The sequence below is a fragment of the Lepisma saccharinum genome, chromosome 3, assembly GCF_977018435.1.
Source record: "Lepisma saccharinum chromosome 3, izLepSacc3.1, whole genome shotgun sequence".
NCBI classification, from domain to species: Eukaryota; Metazoa; Arthropoda; class Insecta; order Zygentoma; family Lepismatidae; genus Lepisma; species Lepisma saccharinum.
This window is the reverse complement of record NC_139231.1, coordinates 95,102,882-95,115,443: the sequence shown is the minus strand read 5'-3', so window position 1 is coordinate 95,115,443 and position 12,562 is coordinate 95,102,882. Positions and strand designations below refer to the sequence as shown.

The window sequence follows — 12,562 nt, the reverse complement described above, 5'->3', positions numbered from 1 at the left end:
CTAGCCATGGACAATAAACAACTTACGATTCTGGTACTTCTAGACTTTACAAAAGCTTTTCAGACAATTGATCATGAAATTCTACTCGCTAAATTATCATCGATATTCAATTTTTCCGACTCCGCGGTTAATTGGTTCTATTCCTATCTACAAGAACGTTAACAATGTGTCGTTGACCTATATGGAAAATCGTCGTGGAAAAACATTCCATGTGGTGTCCCTCAAGGCACTGTACTCGGCCCCCTCTTATTTGCTCTGTATATAAACGACCTCCCGACGGTGCTTAACGGCTGTAAATACCATATGTATGCCGACGATTTTCAGTTATATTTCTCTTTCCCCCCGCAAGAAATACTGCATGCAATAGAAATTGTGAACAATGACCTTAAACAAATAAGCACTTGGTCTGCACACCATGGCTTACATCTAAACCCAACTAAAAACCAGTGTATTCTTGTAGGTTCCCCTAGAATTTTGAGCAAATAGATAAATCTAGCCTCCCTAGACTCAACGTAAATGATATTCATCTGCCCTTCTCCACTACCGTTAAGAATCTGGGTGTGATACTCAACCACCATCTCACCTGGGCAGAGCAAGTTAACTCTGTATCTAGAAGAGCTTTCGGTGCATTGCATTCACTCCATCGGCTCAAAAACTTCCTCCCTGAACGCATAAAAATTAAACTGGTCCAGTCTCTTGTATTTCCCATTGTTGACTCTTGCGACATTGCTTTCTTGGATGTCAATCACGAGCAAGCTAAACGACTGCAGCGAATTCAAAGTGCCTGCATTCGTTTCGTTTTCGATCTAAAATATTCAGAGCATTTGACATCGTACTTTGCGAAAGTCGAGTGGCTTAAATTAAGCAATAAACGTAATTTTCATAAGTTAATTTTACTGCACAAAATCCTCCAAATAAAAGACCCGCAATATCTCTACAACCGATTTCAACATCTTTCCGACTTTCACAGCCGCAACACCAGATCGCGCGAAAGGTCTTTGCTGTCCATTCCACTCCACAAATCCAACTTTTATGCAAATTATTTTACTGTTACCTCAGCAGACCTTGTCTGTTCCTCAATTGTGACGTTCAAAAAATTGTTAAAGTTACACATATTATACAATGAAAATTAAATGTTTGATTTCCCTAATAATATGGCGGGTGCAGAGAATGATAGAAGGACGTAAGGCACAAAAATGATTTAGCGTAATAGTTAAGATGAATTATCGTCAAAGTATATCGTTTTGGACTGTGTTTTAGGTATGTGTAATATTGGACTGTGCTTATGTAAGTGTAGTGTTATGTATTTGCTTGTACGTGTGTAAGAGCAAAAATATGTATGTGTGTGTGAGTGTATGTGCCCGTATCTATAGGTTAGATTACCTTTCTTATATGTAATTTTTCTTTGTATTTTTTATTTCTCTGTAATTTTTATATTTTTTCTTTCTTTTTTTTCAATATTTTAATTATTTCATATTCAGTTTTTTTTGTAAACATGGTCAAGTGGAAGAAAAGGCTCCACAGCCTTAACTTCGCCATGTAAAAGAAGACGAAATAAATAAATAAATAAATAAATAATTTCATCGTTCAGTTCTAAAATGTACTGATCCAGTACTCTGCAGTTTAAAGCTTTATATTCTGGATATTGTCAGTTAATTCAGTGAAACATCAATTAGGGCCTCCTCGATGGCGCAGTGGTAACGCCGTTCCCTTGTAATCAAGATATCTCATGTTCGATACCCGGTGAAGGAATATAGTGGTTCGGACTCCACTTTAAACTGTATGTCCAGTCTCGATTAGCCTATCTGCGCACAAATTAGACTTAAAGCAAAACACTCAAACAAGCAAGCAGATATCAATTAGGTCACAGAAAAAAATATATTTGGAGAAATTTTGAATATCCAAACTAGTTTGACTTCAGTTTTCAAGTTGCGTCATACTCTCCTACTGGTAATGTCATATTTATAACTCGCTAGACAAAATCACGGCTATCTCCAGGTCGACGACTCGACATGCCGACGCAGGTGCTAACTGAGGCTTTTTTTTTAATCATCTCCTGCCTTAAACTGCTTAAACAAGAGAAAGGCTAAACCTGTGTTGGAGCTTGCAGTCAAATATACAAGGATTAAACCTCCTAGTAAGATTAATATTGCCCTTTCGTTTTACTCTAACCTGAGAAAGCTTGTTGCAGCTTATCTGAGCAAAGGGTTAATCCTTCAGTGCCGTAGAGGTAGATACATCACAACACCACTGCAATCAGGAAATTACAGGAATAACATGTGATGTTCTCTCATCTCTAATTGCAGGTAGCACACCCTTCGCCTCATCTGCAGTAACTAACGAATCTCTCTCTATTGGTCTGCTATGAGATTTCAACGAACCTGGTAAACGTTCGATATGGCACTCAGACCAGGGAATCTTTGCAGCAAGAGAACGAAACCAAGTCTCTGCGCAAGTAGTGATTAGAGAGCTCTCGACCAATGAACGCGTGAGAGTAGAAGTGAGTGCATGGAGGGGGAAACGCGGCTGCAGCTACATTTGAGTAATCTTAGTAGATGCTCTGCGGCAACAACACATCTAAAAGTCGTTTTTATAAAAGAGACTTTGTGAAATAAGAGTACGTGTTAATTGTGGGCTTCAGTAAGCTGCAGATGTAAAACAGGCAGACACGTTACGAAAGTGACCTCACTTTTCCTAATCCACACAACTACATAATGCGATCGCGTAAGAAGATTCTGGAGGTTTTAAACATTTAACATTATTATATGAAACCTAAAGATTCTTTTCTTTCGTTTCCTATTAAATGGCAAGATGATCCTTGCTGTCTCCAATGGCAACAGCCTGTTGTCAGCAGGAAATAACTGATTTCAATTGTTGGTTTAAGTCCAATTTATGCACAGAAAAGGCTAATCGGGACTGGACCCACAGTTTAAGGTGGGATCCGAACCACTATGTGCCTCCACCGAGTATCGATCCCGGGACCCCTTGATTACAAGGCGACAACGAAAATAATTGCTGTAATTGTTATTGAATCCTGAAAAATACACTCAAAAATAAATATTCCATTTTGGGAGACAAGCTAGGTACACCGTTACTGTTAAACTTACAGCCGTTCTTTTCTTTTAATTTGAATATTTTATCTTGAGTACAGACAATGATTATAAATTGCAATTGCGTGAACCATAAACATAAGTTTTAAAACGAAGCCATTAAAGTTACATGAATTAAGGTAACTCAGCAGTGACCGTTAATACTTTAAAAACGGTCACGGCAGTTTTTACAGTAAGTGAATGACAGTCTCCATTGACGGTCTTCTTCAGTCAAGGTTTATTTTTGAAGACAATTTTCTTCTGTCTGTACGTGTCGAAGTTACATTTCCACAGTCAATCCGTATGATGTATCACTCCGCCGATTAGAGTGGAAGGAGAAGAAAGAGTTTTCAAGCAACCGAAAAATGAATTTTCTTTCTCCCCCATCCCGCTTGTGGTTGTTATTCCATTATTTTATCCATTTTCCTAGTAGTATTCGGAAAAAGGAAATGCTTACTATACTTTGCAATATCGACTTTTGAAGACCTGAAAGAGCTACAACCCAAAACCTGATTGCTCATGAAATTACCTGCGTTTTTCCTTTCCATATCACAGCGCAGTCCCTCCCCCCCTCTCCCAGCATCCGTGACCTATATATATAGGAGGAGAACTGATAGCTTGAGATTCAATTTCTCAACTTTCAACGTAGCTACTCATCAGCGGGGAAAGCAGCTTTGGACTGCGATTTATCAGGATATAAAACAGACCGCAAAAAAGATTTATGAAGACATTTCCACCTCATTTCACCAAATCTTCTGCGCTGTGCCTTCTGAGCGATGGAGAGGAAGTGAACTATGAAAATTTACGTTAAATTGTTGTTTTTTGGGGAGGGGGAAGAGGTGTCAATATTTGTTTTGTTTCTTTGCTAAACTCCTGCATTTTTCTGGCATTTAACGGGCAGTATGAATTAGTCTAACGTTGTTAATATTTTTCTAGAAAACGCTGGTTAATGTTGAGCATCCCCGGTTGCGTGGTTGGTCTCGGTTCGATTTCAGGCTGGTTAATATTCAGTTTCTTGGAAGTTATGGCCCATGTTTTCTTTGTAATAATAATTATACCTATCATAACGTTATAATAGCAACCTATACAGTAACTACAAAGATACTTGATACCAATCGTAGACCATCAAGAAGCTACACACACGATTATCTTTCAAAATCTATCTGCCTCTTAAGAACGTCTTTGTGTTTGATTTTTTTTGTTACTTTATTTAAATTTTTGTTATTTATACTCTGTCTCGGGTATCTCTGGAATAAGCAAACAAAAACAAGTCTCTGCCCAAGTATTTACGCTAGACGGTTCCAGCAATGAACACGTGAGAGTTTGTTTGAGTTTGAGTTGCTGTTTTAAGTCCACTTTATGCACAGTAAGGCTAATCGGGACTGGACGTACAGTTTAAAGTGGGATCCGAACCACTTGTGCCTCCACCGGGTATCGAACCCGGGACCCTTTGATTACAAGGCAAAGACGCTACCACTGCGCCATGGGGGAGGCAACACGTGAGAGTGAACGAGATTGCCTGGAGGGGGGAAATCGAACGCAGCTACCAGCCTTCGGAGCAGCGTGTACTGGTTCGCTCTGCTAACTTGATCCCCTCCACCCCTTGTCCGCAGCTATGCGCGGCCTTGCTCCACAGATTCCGGGGATAGAGTATAGCGTGTCATTTCTAACACTTGGCTTAATCGCGACGATGCTGATGAATGAAATGATGAAATAGATGATGGGTACTCACAAAGAACACCCATGCTCGGGCACGCTGTGCTAACCACTGCGCCACGGAGGGCGTCAGTTGCGCTGGAATGTGATTTGTTGAAGTTGCTGAAGCTTGCTTAAGTCCGCTTTTGCACAGATAGGCTAATCGGGAATGGGCCTACAGTTCAAAGTGATTTTTGAACCGCCATGTGCCTCCACCGGGTATCGTACATAAGACAGGGCAACGACATTACTTCGTGTCCGAGTGGTCAGCACAGCGCACTACGACGCCAGGAATCCCGTGTTCGAATCCAGCCCTGGCCATGCGTGTTCTTTGCAAGTGTCCCTTCATCAATTTCATTATATCATCACTCATCCTGATTTCGCGAATAGCCAAAAGTGGCATACATGTAAAGTAAAATTAACCAAATCATTAAATCTACTTTACCACTATAGAATGTAACGAGTGCACTCGCGGTCCCCGAAATGACGTGTCAATCATACCCCGGCACGGGGCCAAACGTCGTTACGTGTACGGGAAACCGGTCGTGACTCACGGTCCAGTTATCAAGTTCGGTACTGAGACGGTCGTTTATTGTCATACTATTGCGGGGCGGAGATTAATACCTTGAAATGTTACACTGTTTTGTTTACCTTTGATATGTAGATTCGAACAATCATAAAACACTAATAGCATAGTATCTGGTACCTGAAAAACGTCAAATAACAACACTGACGAACGGTAAAAAAGTGAATATATATTGTAACAACAAAAAAATATTGCAATCAACAACTGTTTACAAAGCCTCCTCACTCTCACAACATTCACTCTATCTCTCTTTCATACACATGAGGTATTTTTACATGTGAAGTATGGATAAAATTTAATAGATCTCATTAAATCATGGATCTCATTAACATATCATTCCTTTTAATTTTTAAACCTTTATGTGAATTTAGGGCATTTGTCTGCCAGCTCCTGTGCTCTTTTAAATTAACTTGAGTGCCAGCCCTCGGAAAGCGGTTAACTAAGACAATTGGGTCGGCGTGGTTAAACCTTTCGTTCGACTGAACGTTTGCACCCAGTCGTAAGCACGACATTATACAAGTTTCTCGGACGGGGGTATTACACATAAGCCTCTCTCGTCCAATGAGAACAACTACACAATTACATAGTGATGCAAAAACTTAATTGGCTCCAGCTGCCGGAATACACAAATCAATCGTCGGCGCGAGCAAAAATTACCTTAAAAACCACTATGCAACAAATAATACTATTTCACGCACACGACCTTGCAATAAAAACAACTACGCTTTCCACAATTAAAAAGGACTCATCAGTCAACTATTGACAAATTAAATGGCGCGACGGGGCGGTCGGTTACACAAGAAATGGAGCACACTTTGACAATTTATACTAAATATTAAAGAAATGAAATGGAGCTTCTAACCCTGAATGCAGACAATTAAATTAGAACATCTGAACATGAAATTACCCTTTTTTACAACAATACCAAAACAATTTTTAGACGCGGAAGTTAGGTTTGGGTTTTCCTGAGTAACTTTGCGAATAAGTGAGACGTCGGCGTTAACTGTACGGTGTTGATACTAACGGCGCACGTTTACATGTACATGAGACCCTCTGAAGTATACTGTACCAGACTCTGCTACATGGCGTGGTCCTTCATCTCTCCTGGGCGCGGGACTTGCACACGGTTCCTTTGTGGCGAAATTGTCCTCCGAGGTCGATCGCGACGAAGAATAATTGCGACGTTATGGTGTACTTGCACCTCCTCAGAACTTCGGGCGTTCCTCTTGTCACTAGCGTCGGATGTACGTGGTCACGCGTCGGTTCGGAATCTCTCTGGTGACGGGGTTCGATTCGTCGTCGTTCTGGAAGCGTCGTTCTGGAGTCGTCCTTCAATCTCTCCCTCTGGCTTCGATCGGCGTCGTTCTGGAGTCGTCCTTCAATCTCTCTCTCTGGTGGCGGGCTTCGATCGGCGTCGTTCTGAAGACGTCCTTCGGGCTTTGGGCAGTGTTTGGCTTCGATGTCGTCTTTGGCGTTGGCTGACTGGCTTCATCGGAAGATGGCGATGCATCGTTGCGGGGTCAGGGAAGTCGACAGACTCCCTTCTCAATCTCCTTTAGCCGCCCATGATTATGTAGTTAACGCTTGGCAAAAACAAATCACCGCGTAATCTTCACCAAAATAAGGCGCACACTGGTACCTCTCTATCTGCGATTCGCTCACGGTACGTAAGGAAACAAAGTCCACGGACACAAAACAATGATCACGCGAGAGTGTAGCGCGGAGATGCTCTCTCTGTGAAATCCGGGTAAAAACTGTGTCTGGAATCATAGTACTGCCTATATATAAGAGATTCAAATTCGTCCGTTGAAACCCACGCTGAGGTGGCTTCGCTTCGCTTTCTCAGAGGATGGAAATGACCTCTGTCCATTGTCTTGAAAGGCGCGGTCGGCGACGCGTCCTGGATCCTTGCAGGCTTGGGCTCCAGCTAATCTCTCTGGTCATCCGTGAACATGGGTTAGCCCGCCCGCTGCGACTCAAGCCTGGTAGCGGCGAAAATAATCCTTCCATTTCTCTGTGTTGGTGCAAATATGTCATGTTCTAAGCGGCGGCTGTCACTCAAGAAAAACCCGTCCCCAGCTTCCGACGTCTGGCTCGGATACAAGTTTATTCACAAAATAAATCAAACCTCACACTTTCATGTTTGTGCATAAAATGAATCAATAGACAAACAATAATTTATATCGAACTGCGTTTAGATGTCACTAGCTACCGTGACAAGACCTACTCCGTAAGTACTATGAACATTCAAAACACAACTAATTACTTTGTGTAGACAATAGCCAGAAACATGGCTCCAAGTGGTCAGTGGCCTAGGAATTTGATCTGTGACGCAACGCAGGGATCACATATCTATCGCAGGCACCGTCCGCTGCCGGACAACAATATCGTCCCAGACAGCTGAATGTGTCCATCCTTTGTGGAAAACAACGGAAGAAAACCGGCAATGCAGCGACTTATCGTGTTACGCCGCCCGCCCAGCGCGGCAACTCGGGTACGGTCGGTTATCGCTTAATGCACGCGCCCCTGCTTTCAATATTTGAACAATTAACGATATCATGTGTTCATTTCATTTGCGTTATCTGATTTCGGTCTCTTTTGATTCGGTGCCTTTTCAGCTTCAAATGGAAACTAATGTTGCGTTTGGTGGATGGAATTGCATTACCTGGTTCTGCGTTTCGACTTCGTTTTCCATCGTCTGTGGATGAAATCTTATCTGCGGTTGTTGAATTTATGTTTCAGGGATGCATTTTACCTTAACAACTCTCATTATTACATTACTTGGAAGAGAAGGAAATAGGTAAATATTTCCAAGAAGATTTATTTTGCAATCCGTTTTAGTTTGGATGCAAAGGATGAAGTTTGACCGTTATGTATACTTGTATGCTATGGTACCACCATTAAACCTTGTTTCCACGATAACCAAAAACTCAATATGCTGACCAAGGCAGAATTTATTATTATTTTTTTTAACGTAGACTATGTTTATGTTTTAAAATAAAATAAATTCTGCCTTGGTCAGCATATTGAGTTTTTTGTTTTTTTGTATGCTATTTCAAAGTTTATCTCTTCGTAAACTAGCCACAGTCAAATCTATTTACAAAGAAAATACGTTATTTAAATAATTTGGATTTTGTTCTTCAAAATGCGTTATATGTAACTTCCTACCAATGGGGTCTCACTTCTAACTCTATAGGCTCAATGTGAAGATCTGAAACGGAGACCGAAGAACAGTTGTGTTTTTTTCTTTTGTGGTGGTACGCTAGTGAACGGAAGCCTTTTCGTGTTGTCTATAACGTTAATTATGATTGTACTTGTGGCTTGTTTAGTATGATTGAAGTGATATGATAAAATATTTGTCCTTTTTGCGTGTCATCAGGCATTACCTAGATAAACTGAAAAATGGATATCAACTCTTTTTATGTCCTTTGTTTGTAAACTCATGTATGGCTCATGTATTTAAGTATCACAATACTTACAAGTTATTTCCACTCCTTGAGAAGGCTCTATGTAGCTTGGTTGAGTCGTCTTGTTCACTGCGGAAGAGTGACATAAAATTACGTCACAGTACGACTGTTCATTTCATATCAAATAACAATACCAGTGACTGCGATTATAAGATTTGTGGGTGGCAGTTACTCCGTCCCACTTTTTGCAACGAACAGAACATGCTGCTAACCCTTGTCTATCAAGAAAAGGTAAACTGTCCTCCTTCTTCCACCCAGTTTTGGCATTCAATTGCCACTACTGACCAATACCATAACTTTTGCTTCTAAATGGTAGTACAATGTCCACAACGTTACCCTCAGAACAAGCGTCTGTGCATTCATTCTTCTATTCCTTACACCTTGAAAAAGCGAGAATAAACAGAACATGCTCCAAAAACGGTTGAAGTGCATATAGAAATGGCAAAATCTCGTATGTATGCACATGTCTTAACGAAACTCCTTAATTTAAATATTCTTCATAACATGAATCGGTGTGTGTGTTTGTGTCTCGCCCTTACAAAAAAAAAAAAAAAAAATGTGAAATGTTTAATCCCCGAATCGTAGAATTTTCATGGGGTGCAAATAGTTGGTGTCCGGTGACCAGTCTGGTCATGATTAGAAGGTGATGTCACGTGGATGAGGGAACAATCAGAAACGGAAGTCGGACAATTTGGTGTGAATATTTTGGTGCCTGGACTTTTTTGGTGCTAGGTAATTTTAGTGCCATAAATGTTGGTGCCTGATCATTTTGGTACTAGACATTTTTCTAGCGCTTTTCTCTTTTTCAAACTCCTTTACCTCTGACCCCTGATTCACTTTTAGTGGCTGTATATGCTTACTGTCTTCCTCGTCACATATAAATGGAATAAAAACTAATTCGTGATGGCTTTTTGTACTGAAAAGTGCACTGGCAATGTTCTCTGTGGTAGCGCAAGACCCGCCTCCACACTGTAAATGATGAGTTTCTGAAACACCTATGGATAGGACATAGAAGAGAAATCATCCAAAGGATTAATATTGGTTTGGATCTAGGCGCCATAGCCTCGTTATCCTGCAAAAGTGCCGTTTCCGGGGTGTGTTGCAAAGTAGAGTGTTTGACATTTGAGTGCCTTTCCAGAACGTCACTTCCTTACACCCTCAAGGTAGTAATGAATAGGGAACGGATTTTGAGTTGCAACTCCTTTCCAAAAATATAGCTGTTTGCACACCGATCGTTTGAGATATGTAATGTAGGACATGAAATCAAGTAAAATGAACACACTTTGGTGCATCTTTTCGTGAGATTAGCACATTTATCCCCTTTTTAGCCCGTCTTTGATGCTTCAGCACCTTTTTCATTCCTTCTTTTCCATGTTTTGTTAAAAAATTGGACAGAAAAAGAAATGATTTTCACTCTTCTTGAGCAGCTACATCCTGTTCGCGATTAAAAATACCACCTGAGCGCAAGTGTCGCTTCCAATATGGCCGCTCTACGTAGGATAGATTTTTGTTTACATTCAGTAGTAGTACGTAATAGCAGCGTGTTATCATTGCTGGTATGGAAGAAACGTTTAAATTAGAGTCCAGCACAGTTAATTCTGCCGTGCGATGCGCGAAACAGCCAAAGAAGCAGTGTTGCTAATGGAGCAGATAGAAAAATCGCTGCAGTGCTCCGATGCACAGCTGTTACGTACAACAATAAAATTAGAGAATTCAGGTCTATCTAACGTTGAGTTTTAAACGTCATGCATTATACCAGGACTAGGATTAATATGTACTAACAAGTGGCTTTGTATGTAGCTACATACATATGAACTAAAAATTCGCAAAATATGAACTAACACATAAGTAAAATTACCAAAAATGCTGCAAAGAAGACTTCTTCATACGATTCCTTATTTGAGTGATTTCAAACAAAATAAAAAAAATATATACGTATATATTATTTTTCATTGCATTAATGCACTGGTGGCGTTCTAACTTTTCACTCCCAAAACCCGTATACACTGGTATGGAACTGCAACGGCAGATAATAACATGCCAACGTGTTAAACCGCTACAATTGCACCATAACACTCCTCCTCAAACAGTATTATTATTTCCTCTCTGAGATCTGCGACAGTCGGTTGCCTTTGTTGTACATTTACAAAAGATGCCGGCTTCGACAACAATAACAAGTACATATACTGCCACTAGACGATAAGCTGCGCGGCTTTTTCTTTTGTTATGAACCAGGGCCGGCGCTAGTCATTTTGCCTCCTTGGGAGGTGGCGGCAGATGCCGCTCTATTTCGACCCCCCCCCCCCCGGTCATTACGCAGCAACGGAAAATTGAAAATCAATATATTCCTAACTAAAACATCAAAATATAAAATAAATAATGAGACTTCTTATGCTATTTCAATACTATTCAGCGCAAAAGAATATCTCGCTCGATCACAGTTTTCAATAGGCTTATTTTTTTCTTCTCTTCAAATTTTGCCGCTCGGTTCGCCCTCCCCTTCCGCCGGCCCTGCTATGAACTTGGTCACCCATCAAAGCATGGCAATTTTAACACAGAAAACAATATGTATCGCATTAAGCAGCAAAAATGACAGCCTCCTCTATGCAATTTCTACAAGAACACGTGCCGGAGCCAGAGTTGAAATGATGTTGGAGCCACATAATTTATTTATTTTGAATAATTCCAAAATTATGAAATATGAACAATTTGTTGCTGCTGTTCGCTGCTCTCTTGCCAAAATGCTTTATTGGGATGCTAACACCATGACTGGCTTCCTCCTTCATGAACTCGTGCACGTTGCTTAGAATTTCCCGAGCTTGGCTATGCAAGGTTTTTGATTTCAACTTCGACAGAACTGGAGGCATTATGGAATTTAACGTTCATTAGCAAACACACACTTTTACATACACACACGCAATACACGCACACAACGTCAAACCGGTCAAATACTTAGTATAAAATAAAAATATGGTGCTTCCAATCCAACAAAACTCACCGCCTTTTCCCCTTCCGTGACAGAAATAGTGCGTCATTATTACAGTTGGCAACACTAGTTACTAGCTAGCCAATGAACATGCACTGCATAAAAGAAGCAAGCACTACGCCGTGCTATATTGCCACATTAGCGTCCCTACCGAACGGTGGGAACCGCGAGCTGGAGCGCTATTCAATTGTTTTCAATGATGTTTGCGCGAGTGTGTCCAGGAATGGAATGACAATGTGGCAACAATAGCGAAGGTTTTCGAGCAGGGTAGAACACATGATGCTAAGAGAGAGAGAGACGAAACGAAAATTCGTTTCTACGCAACGGCAAATTTACGTGTGTGGCACTCTACGCGTCATATTTAAATATTGCGAATGTGATGTGAATTCTAGGAACTATAACGAAGGTGAAGCTGTGCTGAGAGCGAAGCATTTAATTATGATAATAAAAATAACACGGAAAACGCAAGAAACTAATGTATAGGCACTGGTTTTTCAAAGCGGTGCTGTTTCATCTGCACTGCACCTCGGTTTTAACTGCCTAACTGGGGCTCTCAGAAATGATTTGAAAATAAAGCCATTCACCTGTATTGCAAAGCTTGGGAGGAAATAAATGAAAACATGTTGTTGCAGTTTTTTCCCCAAAGAGGCAGGCTGGTTTAATAACAACACCGGATAATGATAATAATACTAACAATAACAACAATTTCATTAAGGCTGAAAATTGACATACTGAATCA

At 40.7% G+C, this 12,562-nt stretch overlaps 1 protein-coding gene and 1 non-coding gene across 2 annotated transcripts in view; one reads left to right on the top strand and one right to left on the bottom strand.

Annotated features, from left to right (window-relative positions):
• LOC145985612 (protein turtle homolog A-like) overlaps positions 1-12,562 on the top strand; it is an 836,473-nt gene that overhangs the window by 333,773 nt on the left and 490,138 nt on the right. The window lies entirely within an intron of this gene.
• Positions 4,509-4,583, bottom strand: TRNAT-UGU (transfer RNA threonine (anticodon UGU)). Its single transcript has one exon. It is a non-coding gene; the product is annotated as a tRNA-Thr (tRNA).